Raw genomic sequence first — 18,502 nt, forward strand, 5'->3', positions numbered from 1 at the left:
CACATGTGATGTCATCAATAATATTTGTGATGTCATCTTTGATGTCATGGGTGTTAGTCTTAGCAATGCACATAAATGGCGCGAGTTATGATTGCTTAGCTTACTATAATGGGGTAATGTGCAGTGGTGTTTGGTTGCACTATGAAGTATAACATTTCTTGAGTGAAATCTTTTTACTGATTGTACATATATATGGATGGCAGGGAAGGAAAAGAAAGGGGCTAAACAAGTGATGTCGTCATTGATGTCATCATTGACATTTGAGATGACATCTTTCATGGACTGGGTGTTAGTGTTAGCAGTGCACAGGGGCGGTGGTAGGGTGGGGGCTCAGGGTACCATAACTGGCGAATTTCAGGGGTTTTTAGGTTTTAATTTGAAACATAAAGGGGAGGAGGGAAGTTTACAGGTTTTTGTTAGGGCAGCTTAACCATAACGTCCCCTCAACAAAGTTTTTTTTCTAGTGAATTTCACTGGTTTTTGGGAGGGCAACTTAACCATAATGTCCCCGTAACAAGGTTTTTTTTGTAGGGAATTGATTAGGTTTTCGGAAGGTAGAACTCAAGCATGAAATTGTGGCAATGAAGCTGGTGAGCAGAATATGCACTGTCATCATGTGATTTTGAGAGATATGTAGTATATGCCATGTAATTACCATAGATTTAACATAGATTTAACACCATAGAACATTCAGAACCCCCTCCCTATTGACTTTAGAAAGGGATGGACTGAGCGCCTGTTTGCGAACGGGGGCGGACAGGATCAACATGACCCAAAGAGGCGGGGAGTATCTGAAAATGTACTATTATCTTACACAAAAAGTGGGAAACAATGAAGAAAGGCATAAAGATATTGTAAGTACTAATAAGTAAAGAAACCTGAAGGTGGGAAATGGAAATGACACATTTAACCTTTTAACTGCCATGGGTTTCCCCCTCCAGTGCCAAGACCTTCTTTTGGTGATTTCGGTATTTCACCATGCAAAGCATTCTATCATTTGCTCCTTCATTAACCCCTTAAGTGCCAAGGACGAGCTATCTCGTCCTTGGCACTGGGGAGGTAATACCTCGTCCTTGGCACTTAATAACCATGCAAAATGAAGAGGATGGTACCAAAAAAAAAAGAAAGGATGGTACAACTGTAATTACTTCACAGAAATTCGGAAGCCTGGAAGGATAGTGGACAGACACATTTGGACTAAGGGAGATTACAGCAAAAGAGTGAGTGCAGGTCATTTTTTTGAAGTGGGTGTGCTTTTTTGGTATGTGGTGCAGAAATAATAATTTATTTCTGTTGTTTTGACTCAGAAATGGCTAGTACTTTGGAGTGGCTGGAGGAGTATTTCCCGCAGGGGGAAATGTCTGAAGACAGTGACAACAATGGTACATATTTGTCTGCATTTGGAGAATAGTGACCAGTATTCTATATGCATTTAACTTGAGGTGTTTTTTTTTTCAACAGACCAGGAAAAAGAAGAGGAAAGGCAACAGAAGAGGTAGAAGAAGACAGAATAAAAAGGATAGAGTCGAAAATAGATGTTTTGAACAACAATTTTCAAAGTTTATGGGAGTTTGTGGAGTACGTCGTGGGAGGGAAAGTTTGGTACCATTGCCCCACCTGCACCTGCCCTGCTTCTCCATTCCCTAGTGACCCATCCCCAAACCTGCAACAGGAAAATAGACAGTTCGATAAAGTATCCATTCCTTCTTCCCCTCACAAATCTTCCCCTCAGAACCAGCCCGTGTTAAATCCAAATTCCCCCATATTTGTTTCAGTGTCCGCTTCCCCTGCTTCTTTAGAGTGATGTGTGTTTTTGTGTGTATAGTAAATAGTTTTGTACAGTAGTTGTAGAGATAGAGTATGTGTTTAAATTTTAAAAGACGTAAAATGTTTGCGAACAGCGCACCTGTTCGACCTATCCGCAAGCAATGGAGTGTGGGTGCTGTCTAATGCCAAGTAAGACGGATGTGATGTGTGACTGCAACATCTTTTCACAAGGTGCATACAAAAACAGAAAAGGGTGTCCAAACAATATACTAACTCGGCGTAACGTTTGGTAACGAGATAATACATGGTCAAAGAATGCACAAAATGGCCGGAATGGGTGTAAATGAGTAGAAAGGGAGTGTGTGAAGGACAGTATAGTGGTTCGTATTGGGCGCAGTCAAAATGGTGCCATCTGCAGAACAGCACGGTGGGCGGCAAGGTAGAAGGCAAACAAAATGGAGTTGTCCTAAGGACACTGGAACTGTCCGTACAGTGAGCATAGCATGCGAGCACATGCGCAGTACAAACGAAAGGATTGCCAACATTGCGCCAGTTCCTAACTGACCGCCTCACTTGTGTCGCACTTTCAAGTACTTTGAGAACCCGAACACTGTCCGTAGAACACTTTGGCGCATGCGCATGTGTGATTCTTTCCATTTGTTGTCCAGGGGACATTCATGAAGGGGGCGGATGTGTTGAGGGCATCATCTTGTGACCGCACCTACACTGAGTGTGGGGACTAGTTTCCACGGTTTGTGTGCTTCCGCAACACTAAAAATGAACTTGTAGACACAAGGCAAAGTATTGTGGAGTTGAAAAATGTAATTTCACACCTCACAAACAATAGGCCACCTCAGGAAATGAGGTGTAAAAGTGAGTGAACCACTTTGTAAGGATGAAGATGGTCACGAGGTACACCCCTGCACCCCTTCAAAAGGCCACACCCCGGAGCGCATCTTCATTGTCCTTCTAGCTATAGCAGATAGAGGTTTGTTGCGTTTACTGTTGTACTGACGAAAGGAAACAAATTACTATGGCTTCCATATCTGCTGTTGGGTTATTAGCCTCCCCCAAACCTGCCACCATCACCACCTCACCAAGGGCCTGCAGAGAGATATTTGGGTGAGGATGTAGAGATTGAGGAAGAAGAGGAGGAAGAGAATGAAGTGGAGGAATTGCGCACTAGGAGCACTCGGCGGTAGTCGTGGGTGTGGCGGTTGTTTGGTACGAAAAGCACGTGCGAGCCTGGTGAAGTGTAACCAGTGCGATGGGGTGTTGAGTCGCGGGAGATGTGGAGCGTACAGTTTTGGTACGACAACCATGAAGCGCCACCTCACTTTGTTCCACACTGCGGACATTCGCAAGGTGGTGCCATGTGAAGAGCGTAGTCGTTTGAGTTCCTCCACAGCATCCTCGGAATCTGATGCTCCCACCACAAGAGACACTCCTGTGGGGGAGCGCCTCCCTCCAGCTGCTTCACAAGACATTCGAAATGCTGTGGACCTTTACCTTTCGAAGGTGACAGAAGTGTGCAAGTATTGTGATGCAGTACTCTGCAGGGGGGAGAGTCTTCGAAGTGCTTTTGATGCTGCAGTCAGCGAGCACCAGAAGATTTGCTCCTTACTTAAATAGAGATCACCCTTAATATTTTGCTGTTCAGTTGCCCTTTCTTATCCCCGTGGCTGGTGTCCCTTCCTTACCCTCCTCTCGCCTCTTCTCCTAGTTTGTGGAGTGCTCTTAATCAATAAACGTAAAAACAGCAAAAATGACAGAAAAGGCTCTTTTCAGAGCCGCCTTTCTCAGTGTAACAATAGAACTATGAAGAGAAGGCCGTAGAGCCTGGCGGAGGTCAACAAATTTTCACAGACAGTCGTAGAGGGCAAAAAGGGAGGGTGCAAGCAGAGCAAACGCAATAAAGTGTACTTTGGGAGTAAGTGGCGGCTCTGAAAAGAGTCTTTTGGTGGGGTGTTGTGTGGGTTGAAAAGCAGTGGATTGGGTGAAATGGATTGTCATATAGGTTAGTGTGATTGCAAAAGATGGCACAATGCATTTTGTATATTGTGAAGAAACATCTGATTGCCTGCATGTGTGAGATGGAATCCATCTCTGCGGAAAATGAAATTGCTAAGAAACAAAATGTTTTCATTGTGGAAAGAGGACATACCAACATCTCGTAAAGAGGCACACACAGCCTTATTCACATTGCGTCTCGCTTTCTCCATTTGTGGACCAAATGCAGAAGAACGCAACCATATTTGTCTTTGGGCAATACGGGAAAACAGTATTTGACAATTTGGAAACATGTCCATGAGCTTCGCTAGTCCTTTCTTCATGGCAAATTGTAAAGAAATTCCAGATACATGGCCTAAGCTGTTTCCGCCACAATGAATGATGAGTATGTCTGGAGGACGCTCTTTCTGTAAAGTAACACAAAAATGTACCAAGTCCAGCCATCTCATGCCGTACACGCCATGCCAGTGCACTTCCGCATGTGGAAATCTGAGATTTGTAGATAAACTGCAGCTTTTGGCATGCACCTTCAACCAGTGGATCCATGAGTCTCCCACAATCCAGACAATCTGTTTTCGAGCACGGAAAGCCATGGCTGTGTGGTGTCCTGTGAGGGAAAAGACGGTTTTACCAAAGTATGTTGGGCTGAATACACCTACTGAACTTTGTGGACCAATCCCTAGCTCCACTCATTCTCATTTACATGCGGCTCTACCCTTCAATCTCCGGTGGTGATATGTGCTGGCAGTTAACTACCGCCATGTTCGCGGACATGTAGAGGAGGAGAGCGTGACGACGGTACATTAAAGTAATAGTCCCCTTTTTCCCCTTTAAGGTAGGCTCTGAGAAGAGCTGTTTTTTATTTTTGGCAACATATCGTACAGACGTGGTATTTTATGCATTTTTTTGTAGTTTTTGTCTTTGCTTTGCTCTTGCAAACATTACAGCACGTTCTCTAAAGTAAGCCTCATGTTCCAAAAGAACATCGCATTTCCCAAAGAGGATAGTGCAACGCCATCTCCTTCAAAATAATGCTCATTGCTGGGAGCAATGTTATCGTGGCTACAAAAAAACATACCAACTCGCAGCATGAATGCACGCATGCCGCGATTGATGATGCACCTCCCGATGCTTTGATCTGGACAGAAAACAGTGTTGGCCCATTGTAGTCTGGGAAGTAAAGCAGAAAAAATATCTTTGGATGTTGGGACGATGGCCATGATTGCTTGAACCAACTGTGCTAAATCTGCCAACAAAGTATGCGAAGTCAGGTATCCCAAGTGGCAAGCACCGTAGTGCAAAATTACCACATGAGGAGTGGTCATTGTACACATATCTCTGCAAACTTGCAGAATTGTCGCAGCATTGGCATCAGTGTCAGCACTCCAGACCACATCCACTCCGCGCACATCGAAATGGTGTGCCACATGCCTACATAGTGTTGTAAGCCTTACACAAAAATGTCTCTGAGCAGCAAAACCCCGACCCTCTGCACCTTTGCCATTTTCAGTGTGTGCACCATCTTTCGACACAAAAGACTAATGTGAACATCTGATTGGCTGATGGCTACAGTCGTGTTTCCATGCAGGATTAGCTGTAGAAACCTGCATGTGACACGCCCTGCCAGTGGACAAGCGTTGCCTACGTGCGGCACGTAACTCTTACCCAGTCCTTCCACCCTTTCTACAGCACTACCAAAGCGAGTCCATCATTGGCCACAACTAATCGGGCGCACAATCAGCCACCAATCAGATTGAACCTCGACAATTTTAACTCTGTCATCAACATTGCGCACTTCAAAATTACTGTTGATGATTCTTAATGGAAAGCGCATACCATTGCAACGCACCTACTTCACAAACTACTGTGGAAGGATTGTGAAATTTCTACGTACAGCTCCATGCATGACCACATGCATCAGAATAGAGTACAGGTATCTTCATTCTAATCAGAGTACATGTGGAAGCCTTATAATTTGAAATAGACAAAATAAAGCTGGTACATTTCCATAGGAAGCACATAACAACGCTCCCCCTTGTAAAGTGTAAGATTGCCGATTTGCCATTAACAAATTGCACGACTGCTTGCTTTCTTCTGCATAACCTGTACATACGTTGCAAGCATGCCTATTTAGGCATAGCTCTCAACCATTTTTGTGTGAAGTGTGGGTGAAATGAGCCGATTTTGTTTTTGGTGGGTGACACACCCATTTGAATGAATGGCAGTGCAGGAGGCTTGGCGGGTGAGTTTGCCCTTTACAAGGCGGGTGACACCCGCCATAAGCGTGTGAGTTGAAAAGTATAATTTAGAGCAGACCTTCATTTAGTATCTGAAAATGCCGCAGTTATGTCCTCTATACTGCCAACAGTAATGCTACTTCCAATGTGATCGTATGAGAATAGTAATTGCTCCCGATTGTGGTGCTGACATGTCCTTCGGAGGGTCTCCCGATTTTTGGACATCGTGCTTTTCATTAAGAATTACAAAATGTTTGGCCATCTGCTACATTGCTTTATCGCTTAGAAACCTCTCTCCTATGCACAGCACACTTTGTTAAGAACAAGGCATTTCCAAACCCCTAAAAAAAGATAATTATTTTGAAGGACTTTGAAGTACCATATTGAAATTAGTATAGAAAGAGTGCGCAGAGAGAAGTGAAATGTGCACGTGGATTGGGTTGAAACATGAAAGTTGATTCGTATGACGAAATAAGTACAAGTGAAGGCTGCAGTATCATGACGGCCGCAAACACACAAAATAATTGATATCGTTTTTTTTAATTCACAGTGAAGACTACTCTCCTGAGAATCACCAACATCTGAACTGCAGACGAAACCTTGTCATTTTGCACAAAAACGTAAGTACAGTACAAACTTCGTATTGTAACTTCTCCTTAAAGAGGCTGCGTGGGTTATGTGTTTGTTTTGGGCAGCAAAGGAAGCAGGCATCCATTTATAGGACAAAGATTAACAGGTGGAATGGCTGACAAATGTCTGTGTGTTTGGTACTGAAATGAGACAGGAAATCCGTAGAAGGTTAGATTGTGAAAATAAGTGGCAGTAGCAAGTTTTTGCCATTTTGGCTATTAATAATGGTTCTCGGCACAAGTAGGGCACTGTGTACTCTCATCTGAAGCACATTGTACTACTATTGAAACAGTAATGTAGACTTACAAAATGATAGTTAGAGGTCACTGTGCATTTACACACCGTGCCAAACAGTTTCCTCGTCACAGTTGTGCACACATGCACACAGCACACATACATTGGACAACAGACCAAAGAATATTTTTTTTCTCAACAGACACCAAAGAATGCCTACCAAAAAGCAGCTCCGTAGAAAGGAACGCAGAATTAGAGCAAATATAAATAAAGGTACCAATGTAAGCATCCACCTGTTGTAGAGTTAGGGGAGATTCTTGGTACAAACCACCTAATGCAATTGGGTAACATAATAAAAGAAGTCTCAACTGCCGAAACTGTACGTCCTCCATCAAAAAGTATCTCAAAACACAGAAATTATGTAAAAGAAATGGCTGCCAGTAAAGCTAACAATGTTCCTAAAAATCTTGATAGTGCAAGAAGAACCCATAGTAAAAAAAATATTTTAGCAAAAATGTTTCGCCACAGAGTCCTTCAGAATCTACTAAGAAGAGGACCAAAGTCATCCTCACCCCTTAAAATGTACTATAGTCAGTTAATTTTGCAAGCACACATGGACAGTGCAATCCAACTCAAAAGGAAGTTGTTCATATTAGTGTTAAAAAGGATGAAAACACTAACAAAAGTAAGTATCACACTACAAATGAAACTTAGCAATAAACTGAACAAAAATAATTTTTTACATGTTTGTGGTGGTGAATGGAGTCACACAACAACCACAGAGCCATATTTCAATGAAGAAGCATACAAACAAAATCAAGCAAACACAATTGCCATCCATAGCAGTGGACGTGGGTATGAGAAAATCAATACTACCATCATGAAACAAGAAACACTGCTTACAAAACTGTCTTCTAAAAACTCAGAATTACCTCTCGATTCTGCAGGAACACACCGTCCAGTATACAAATGGCCATGCACATCAATGTGTGCCATTCCAAATAAAGCTTTCAAATCTTTACGTGTGTTCCTCAGTCAATACGTAAAAGGTAAAGACAAAAGTAAAATCAAAATGCTGCAAAATATGGTTATTTGTGTAGTGCGAAAACACAGAGGACTAAAAGGACATTCACTAGCCTGCTTTTCTGGGCCTATTTAGAAAAGTACCTTCCATGATATCAAAAGAATATCAGTACATCATTCTAAAGTAAGAAATTTAGTGTATGAAATACATTGTGCAAAAAGTCCATCTTCAGAATTAGGCAACTTAAATACCACTCTTCTGCATGGTACACCCAAATACTTACAAGAAGAAATGGACCGTATTCAGAAAAAGTCTTTTGGAAGTGAGAGTCACGTAGAAAATGCAACAGTTCTAGAGCATAGTAGCCACAATTCTGCACATAGCAACCTTCTATCACACACATACAGAAAGGAAATACTAAAATTTAAAAGGTCTTCGGCTGAAGTACAAACCATGTGTGTGTGTGTTGCCGCAGAATGTTTTACAAAAGGAACTCAAAAAATGTGGACATTGCATACAGAATAGAAAACAATGAAGACTCTAAATGGTTTGAATTAGCTTTGTACCTTTTAGCTGAAAGCAAATATGAAGTAACTGAACGTGTAATATGTTGCACTTACTGTACTGCAAAATTAGACAACAACCACACTCCTTCACGTGCAATTACAAATAATTTGGAATTGTTTCCATTGCCAAAAATCCTGCAACAGCTCAATTGGTATGAGAGCATAATAATTCAAGCAGTTCATCCATTTCAAGCAATTATTCGCCTTGATCCAAAACCAGCGAATGTACCTCTCTCTGAATTGGTGAAAGGCATTCGTGGCAAAGTTGTGTACTTGCCATTAGATCTAACGGAAAATGTGCACACTCTAGGAGTGGAACGTTCAATAGACCATTCTTTAATAGTCTTGGTAAATGGAGTACCAACAAAGGACACAAAAAAAATTGGCAACAATTAGTAGACTTACACAAAGTTACACAAGCATTGCAATATCTGAAAGACAACACTGAGTACTACACGGAAATAAATATTGTCGAAAGCTTAAGACAAACAACATAAATAATTCAAGAGCCATCAGAAACTGGACAATTCGAACTTCTGGATCCAGCTGCAGTATCCACTCTCTTAGACCATTACACAATTCATCCATTGCATTCAAATGAAAGTATAGATGATGCACTAGAAACTTACCAAATGCGACAAACCAAGGGTCACCAATGAGTATTTGGGAAAAAAGTATAGAAGCACGTGCTTTTCCACTGCTATCTCCTACTGGCAAAGGTGGGAGGTACGATGATAGACCCACTTAGATTGGGGCATCAGAATACCACTCATTAAGAATGTATTCCCAAGATCCCAGATTTAGACAAAATGTGGAATACATATTCCACCTACTCTACGAAAGTGAATTAGCAACACTATGTTATGGAGTTGCAGACATTCTGGAATGTACTTTCAAAATATGTCAGCTACGCAGTTAATACAAAAAGTACAAGAAAAAGATGAGGTTTTACAATCAAGTATAACAAAATTGTTTGCAAACATGCGCGGTACAAAGGAATACTGGTTTAGACGGCATGGAGACATGCGTTGCATGATCAGAAACCTTAGACCACCAACTTGGTTTGTTACGCTAAGTTGTGCAGAAAATGCATGGGAAGATTTGCATGAGTTTCTACGTATAGCAAACAGTAACAAAAACAACATAGATATATTAACACCTGGAGAACTTTGCTCTCTAGATTCAGTTAATGTCTCAAGATATTGCCATCATCGTTTCATTGCAATGCTACACTTTATTTGCAATAAAAGTGTTCCTCTCCTTGGAGAAGTGCAACACTTCTTTTGGAGAAAGGAATATCAAGCGAGAGAACCGCCACATATTCGCATGCTGTTATGGATCAAAGGTGCTCCAAAATTTGGGCACAACAGTGATAGCACTGTTTTGCAGTTTATTCAGAAATATGTCACATGTGAAATCCCTTCACAACAGAGTCATAGTGAGCTGCATGGGCAGATTTTACAATTTCAAAGACACAAATGTGGCAAATATTGTCGCCGTAAACACAAAAACAAAGATAAATACTACACCAAATGCTGCTTTGGTTTACCCAGACCAGTTACAGAAACAGGTGAAGTAAACAACTTCATGTCTTCAGTTCGACATAGTGTTAAAGGTAAATCACCTGAAAACACGTATTACATAAAAAGAAGGGAAGAATCCAAATATATCAATGATTATAATGCAATCATTGCCCTATTATGGAATGCAAACATAGATGTGCAGTACATTGCAGACAATTCAACTGCTGTTGCACGATATGTTACAGCCTACTTAAAAATGCAGAAAAAACAGAGCTTCAAGACCTCTGGGATGACCTAGCATCAGACAAAACATTATCACAGAAATTGTACAGCCTAGGCATAAAAATGCTCTCTCATAGAGAATGTGGTGCCTATGAAGCAGCAGATCGTTTAACCGGCACTGCTTTGTACGGAAAATCAGACAACATAGTATGGCTCAGTCTTGGTCCTGCAAAATCTAGAAAAAGAGTGCTAAAATCATATGAGGACATAGAAATTATTGCCAGAAATGATCAAAAAAGCCAAGACATTCTGAAAAACAATTTACTGGACACATACTGGACACATACTAACCGAACAAGAGTACCACTCTGGAAAGCATGTGTCTGTATGACATAGCTCAAAACTTTGCATACAAAAATAATGTAAAACCCGATAAAAGTAAATGTAGATATAGCATGACTGATTGTGAAGAGAGCTTAGTGAAACTTAACAAACAAAGCTTAATTAATCATGTGAAGTTGTCATTAAGAACTCAACAGAAAGAACTATATTACATGTCTCTTTTGCAAATTTTTAAAACATGGAGAAAAGAGGAAGACATACTAGGTAATTATGAGCAATTGAAAGCACGATCACCGCTGTTAACTTTACCCAGTACAAAACAATGTTACACAATGAGCAGCGACAAGAAGAAGAAATTCAAGCCCAACTAGATAAAGACTCTTCCGACAATAGTCAACCTTCTGTAACAGGAAGTCAAGAGCCATTAGGACAACCACTGATAAAAAATTATGCTGAAGTTGCTATGGCAGAAGTAGAAAACACCATGTATCAGTATCAAGAAGATGCAGAGGACTTAACTGTGCAACAACAAAAACTTAACAACGATCAGAGCCCCATTTTTGAAGAGGTAACAAAACAAATTGTGCAGGGCATACAGCACAAAAATAAAGAATGTACCTGCCAAAATTACAAACCTATACTGCTGTATGTCAGTGGTGAAGCTGGATCAGGGAAAACTTTCTTAATGCACCCGGAAGTGGCACACAAGTGGGCTGTTGGGCTGGGAGACTCTGGTGCTACGTTGCCCTTCACATGGATTTTTCTCAATCAAAGTCAGTTTTTTGTCTCTACTGTTTGGATCCCGCCTCTCGCCTCCCACCTCCCGCACACAGCATTTAATCACTGGTACTAGCGCACCCGCACGCGCACCCGCAAGTGGCATGCAAGTGGGCTGTTGGGCTGGGAGACTCTAGTGCTACGTTGCCCTTCACACAGATTTTTCTCAATCAAAGTACATTTTTTGTCTCTACGGTTTGGATCCCGCCTCCCGCTTCCCGCATCCCGCACACAGCATTTAATTACTGGTACTAGCACACCCGCACGCGCACCGGCAAGTGGCATGCAAGTGGGCTGTTGGGCTGGGAGACTCTGGTGCTACGTTGCCCTTCACACAGATTTTTCTCAATCAAAGTACATTTTTTGTCTCTACTGTTTGGATCCCGCCTCCCGCTTCCCGCATCCCGCACACAGCATTTAATTACTGGTACTAGCACACCCGCGCGCACACCATGAAGTGGCACGCAAGTGGGCTGTTGGGCTGGGAGACTCTGGTGCTACGTTGCCCTTCACACAGATTTTTCTCAATTAAGTGAGTGAGTCGGCAAGAGGAAGCACAAATGGACTTTGGCTGCGTAACACGCGGCCTCTTGATGGAACACTGTAGCCCAATGCTTGAGGTCTTGTTCTGGGACTTGCTTTGGAACTGGGACTGGGACTGGGACTGGGATTACGGGACTAGGGGAATTGCTTGCAATGCTGACCTCCTCTTTCTCTCTCTATTGCCTTGTAGAGTCCGTTTTTTGTCTGTACTGTTTGGATCCCGCCTCCCGCACACAGCATTTAATCACTGGTACTAGCGCACCCACGTGCACACCCAGAAGTGGCACACAAGTGGGCTGTTGGGCTGGGAGACGCTGGTGCTACGTTGCCCTTCACACAGATTTTTCTCAATCAAGTGAGTGAGTCGGCAAGAGGAAGCACAAGTGGACTTTGGCTGCGTAACACGCGGCCTCTTGGTGGAACACTGCAGCCCAGTGCTTGGGGCCTTGTTCTGGGACTTGCTTGGGAACTGGGTCTGGGACTGGGACTGGGATTAGGGGACTAGGGGAATTGATTACAATACTGACCTCCTCTTTCTCTCTCCATTGCCTTGTAGAGTCCATTTTTTGTCTGTACTGTTTGGATCCCGCCTCCCGCACACAGCATTTAATCACTGGTACTAGCACACCCGCGTGCGCACCCAGAAGTGGCACACAAGTGGGCTGTTGGGCTGGGAGACGCTGGTGCTACGTTGCCCTTCACACAGATTTTTCTCAATCAAGTGAGTGAGTCGGCAAGAGGAAGCACAAGTGGACTTTGGCTGCGTAACACGCGGCCTCTTGGTGGAACACTGCAGCCCAGTGCTTGGGGCCTTATACTGGGACTTGCTTGGGAACTGGGTCTGGGACTGGCACTGGGATTAGGGGACTAGGGGAATTGATTGCAATACTGACCTCCTCTTTCTCTCTCTATTGCCTTGTAGAGTCCATTTTTTGTCTCTACTGTTTGGATCCCACCTCCCGCCTCCCGCACACAGCATTTAATCACTGGTACTAGCGCACCCGTCCTCGCACCCGGAAGTGGCACGCAAGTGGGCTATTGGGCTGGGAGACTCTGGTGCTACGTTGCCCTTCACACAGATTTTTCTCAATCAAGTGAGTGAGTCGGTAAGAGGAAGCACAAGTGGACTTTGGCTGCGTAACACGCAGCCTCTTGGTGGAACACTGTAGCCCAGTGCTTGGGGTCTTGTTCTGGGACTTTCTTGGGAACTGGGTCTGGGACTGGGACTGGGATTAGGGGACTAGGGGAATTGATTGCAATACTGACCTCCTCTTTCTCTCTCTATTGCCTTGTAGAGTCCGTTTTTTGTCTCTACTGTTTGGATCCAGCCTCCCGCCTCCCGCACACAGCATTTAATCACTGGTACTAGCGCAACTGCGCGCACACCCGGAAGTGGCACGCAAGTGGGCTGTTGGGCTGTTTGGCTGTGCGGAGGAGCGGAGGCGGAGAGAGACGGCTTTACTATTTTGTTTTTGGCTTAAGAAGTGTATATAAAAAGGAAAAAAAAAATATATATATATACGCCTATAGAACATTATGGCAACTGTGTTGCGCAACGGGTAAGTATGCGCTATAAAGACTCCCGGGCCTACATTGGCCATTGAAAATATCCAGGCCTCTCAGAGTGTCGGTACAGAGATAAAATCTAGTATGGATGTGCAAGTACCATACGAAACAACTCTGTTGCGAGATGGACACAAAGATCAGAAATCTGTGATCCCCCCCGGGTTACTACTACTCAACAGGAGAACTTAGAGGGGGGAAAAGTGGAGGAGGATGAAAGGGCAAAAATGGACGTCATTAAACAGGAAGTGGAATTTTCCTACACGCCCTCGCAAATACAAACAAAAATGGGAGCTCAATCTTTGGGGGAGGCGGACATTTCCTTTGCACCTGCGGGCCTGTCATTTGATATCTAAATTCCAATTCAATCAAGTTTTCTGAGTATAAGAGATACACTCAGTCAAAAGCTGACTGAGGGGACAGTAAATAGGTCAGAAGAGATAAATATTGATGTATCCATGATAGGACAGGCAGTAAGAACGGAATTGGGCAAGCGAGCTAGGCTCTCAAGGGGCCCCTCTACGCCTGTAAATGCATTTAGAAATGGGATTGATCAAGTGCACCTATTTAATACACTCCCTCAATTGAGTTCTACTAACTATACCATACAGAGTATTCTCATCAAATGCTAAATTTCCGTTACCATCTGCCTCAATATTTACAAACATACAAGAGGGCTGGGGAGTGGAAGACAAAAATGTTATAGAGGCGCATGTGGGCCACATACCAAAGGGGAATCTGCCGATCCCTGCTCTGCCAACTCACATTGATACTTCCCCAATTTTAGGAGCTTCCCTCACAAGTTCCCCCATTAATGATAGTACTGCCAAATTTGAGGAATCACTGCCAGTAATATCTAGAATATTAAAACTTCTATATAAAGGCCATGAGCTTACCCATTGGGAGATGAGAGACGTGAAAAGGGTTGCTCTGGATATCCAATTAAAACTAACCAGAGTCGAAGGTTTTCTCATGGGCAAAGATGATAGGATGGAATCCTCAAAAAAGACAGATATCACACAAATTCCTAAAATAACTAACTCTCAAGGATCTCAAACCTTGGATGGTGGAAAGGAAGCTTTGAGCTATGCCAGTGTGATACCTGTGGGTATTGCAATGAACCTATCAAAGGAAAAAAAATAAAATGATGAGAAAAATTAACCGAAATCTGACTCAGAGGGGGACAAAGGGATCATGGAGGTCCTGAGAGAGCTATCAGTGAAAATGTTATCACTAGAAAAGGGCATGTTAGAGCTACCAGGCAAACTTGCATCTATAATGCCTTTGAGACCGGCAAGGTCTGTCCAGGGTGAGGACACTATTTTCACAGTTACCCCTGACAGCCCATCAGTTCTGATAAAACTGATGGATTCTGCTGATGGTGTAGGAGTCAGAGATGATGATACAAAAAACCAAAAGGAGGAGGCTAGCCCGATGGGAAACGGCTACTTCCTGTCAAGGAAACAGAAACTATTGGCTTTAAAGGCAAAAAAAACGCTGATGAAAAGGGGACTGACCTCCTCTAAGCCAGAAACCTTTAAGAAAGAACCCAAGGTACCCTCGAATGAAGTTGCACTATCCGATTTAAGACAACTTAACGAGGAAAGTAGGATGGCCTTGCAATTAAATGTTGCTGATACCTCGCAATCGAATAAGGAAAAAAAAAAATTCAAGGAAACAATGTAAATGGGAAAAACTTGAAAAAAATGGGGAAAATAAACATGATTCAGAGGGAAGATATTAGACCAAAGGCAAATGATAAGACAGAAGGATCCGAGAATGAGAAAGTACACCCTCCACAAATGGATGGGGAAAACAAAGAGATAAAACAGTCACAACTGTCTAATTTTTACAAGGTTCTGGAGATGTCGACATACCGACAGGTATTAACCACAAGATATCTCCAACCTTTTGGTCGAACATCCTACGACCTCAGCAGAATCTAACAGATTAGGTTTTTCCTCCCTACCTCCAGCTCCATCCTTCGCACCCACAGCAACGGAGACTGTAAAGACCCTTGGGGTGGATGCAATTGAGGCGAAAATGAACTCTAATCCTGGGATCTCCCTACTGGACGGAACTCTGAATGAGTGCCCAAAAGTATCCCTGAAGGAAGTCCAACAACCCCAGCCTGGGATTGAAGGGGTAATTGCGAATCTCCCTGACACTATAAAAAAGATCATGATGGTCCTCCTTCCTGACCTGTCACGGTTGGGTAATAAGGACTTGCGGGGGGGGGATCCACGAGATAAAGGAAAGTCAACTTCGGGTTATGAATGAGATACCTACCTCTTCCTCATTCAGGGGAGGGGGGACACAGTGGGAGCAACCTGAAAGAGACCCCTTACAATTGCCTGTGGGACATGGCGATTCTTACCCCAATGGTCCTCTGGATATGAGGAATCCTACACAATATGAACCGACAAGACCCTTACATGTGAAGGATAGCGATTTAAGGAATATAATGTGGCGAAATATCTAATTTATAAAATACCCAAGTATCCTTCTGTATAATTTGTGTGACATTGGAGGCCCATCCTCGCTGAATAGACCACGCATTTTGTCATTATTTAATGAGGTCCCCCAACTTAGGATGATTGGTTCAGCGGATATTAGTCTGGTGGATTTTATCCATCCCTCTCGTTATGACCATGTCCGTATTGTTCCCAACTCCCAAAAGATCTTTGAAATTATTATTTAGGAGACAGAACAATTCAATAGAATGGGTTACGATATCCTGATCTTCAGTAATGGTTGGGAGAAAGGAAATGTTCAGGAAATGGAAAAAGTACGTACTAATATATGTAGGGATGAGGCAGATACACGAAAAGTAAACACTCTGCCTCTCAAAGGAGGGGATGGGCAGGACTTGGCTTGGCTAGCCCAAACACTTAGAGAATCAATATCTGAAATGCAAATAATGAAACAAAAGCTTTAATGTTACTAAAGTAGTGGACCACTGGAAATTCCTTTCATGGAACTCCAGGGGCCACTCGAATTTGATGAATTCTGGGATCTTATGTGCAAAACTTAAATCTTTTGATCTTTTCTGTATACAGGAAACGTGGTTCACTGCCCCGATACAACTTGATGGTTTCATATGTATACATCTTTTAGCTAAAGTGGGATTACGTGGCAGACCCACTGGAGGTTTGCTCCTTGCAGTCAAACTTGAGCTAGGCACACGTATTCTAGAATCAACTGAACTAATGAATTTTGCACTTGCTGTCATGATCCATCGATCACGCCCCTTCTGGTCTTCCTGGTCCCTGGCACGTCGGGGGTTACTCGCTGTAGTACACCCAACATGGCCGTATACACGGAACGCAGTCTATCGACCTTTACGTCCTATGCAGCACGTTCTATAAATTAGCCACTCCCATGCGGTTCCGCGCGTCTCAACGCTACCGATAGCTGTGGCTTGACGTGTGCCGTAGTTCGTACTCTTTGGACTGTGTTGCTTCCTGGTTCCCGGACTTTCCTCCTATTCTTATTCCTTCTACTTCCTTGATCCTGTTCTTTCCGCGTTCCACTCAGACCGCCTCCGTGTGCTGCCATCTTTCCTAGTTTCCTGGAGTTTCCTTTGATCCCGGACAAAGTAGCTGAACGAATCCTGGAATCCGAAGACGGCCGAGCAGCCTTGTACAAGACCCGAACTGCACGGAAGAAGACCCCGGCTAAGGATTCCACAAAGCAAAGGAAACAGGTGAGAAAAGGGGAAACCTGTGACAGATTGAGACGCCACCTGACGGATCTCGATACAGACATGGAAGCGGCCGTCCAGGACCTTATGCGTGGCATGCAAGAGCTGTCGACCGAAGTGCAAAACTTAAAGTCTGAAAATGCTGCGTTAAAACAATTGGTGTTATCCTGTGATTCCGCCACAAAGGAGAGTGTAATTCTAGGCGGTGTCGTTGACAAGTTCGAAGGTTCAGCAAAGATCCTTCGTGGATTCCTAGATTCCTGTTTGGTCCACTTTACATTTAAGCCTTATTATTTTTCTACGCCCAGGGCTAAAGTGGGCTTTATTATCTTGCATCTTTCTGGGAATGCCCTGACCTGGGCCACCCCATTGGTTAACTCTGGGGATGCTCTCCTGGATGACTATGACGGTTTCATAGAGGCCCTTAAGACCATGTGCGACCGCCCAGAACAGCTTTACAGTGCCCAAGAACGTCTACTCGACTTCCAGCAGGGTACCCAGGATATGCTCTCGTATGTCACACGCTTCAAACAGCTGGCTAAGGAAGCGGAATGGTCATCTGAAGCTTGTTTTACCTTATTTCAAAGAGGGCTAAACGAAGATATCAAGGATGAACTAGCCAGAGTGGCACGCCTGAGTTCCTATCAAGCCCTAATGGATCTCGCTCTACAAATAGACTTTCGCATTCAGGAAAGAAGGGCGGAGAAAAAGAAAACCAGGTTACCACTCCAGAAGAACTCCATTGGGATACCTTCGAGCTCCGAAGGCATTTCTACTCCAAGCAACAAGCCTGAACCTATGCAATTAGGAGCCTTCCGTGGACCCATTACCCCTCAAGAAAGGATGCGAAGAATCCATACCGGATTATGTATGTATTGTGCATCCGACAAACATTTAGTAAGAGAGTGCCCAAATGCCCCTCCACGGCGCTCGGGAAACACCAGCTCCCGATCCTAAATGGAGCACAGGTTCGGGAGAGAGATGTCTGCTCCACCTCTATTCCATCCTTGAACTCTCATGGACAAAATTCATTGGTAATTTTACAGGCATTCTTGTCAACATCCAAGAAAGAAATATATCCCATCCTGGCACTGGTCGATTGTGGGGCTATGGGGGTATTCATAGATCATGAATGGGTCCTAAAACACCATATCCCTTATGAATCCCGGACTATCATGCAACCTGTACAAGCAATTGATGGAAGACCCCTTTCTTCTGGACCCCTAACCCTTCAGACCAAGGAGATCGAGCTTGCTATAAACCAACATAGAGAAAAAAAATATTTGACATCATCAAGTCGGCCCATTACCCCATGGTTTTGGGAATGCCCTGGCTTCAAAGACACAACTCGTATATCAATT

Source organism: Ambystoma mexicanum, chromosome 7q (assembly GCF_040938575.1).
Source record: "Ambystoma mexicanum isolate Mex_15411 chromosome 7q, UKY_AmexF1_1, whole genome shotgun sequence".
Lineage (NCBI taxonomy): Eukaryota > Metazoa > Chordata > Amphibia > Caudata > Ambystomatidae > Ambystoma > Ambystoma mexicanum.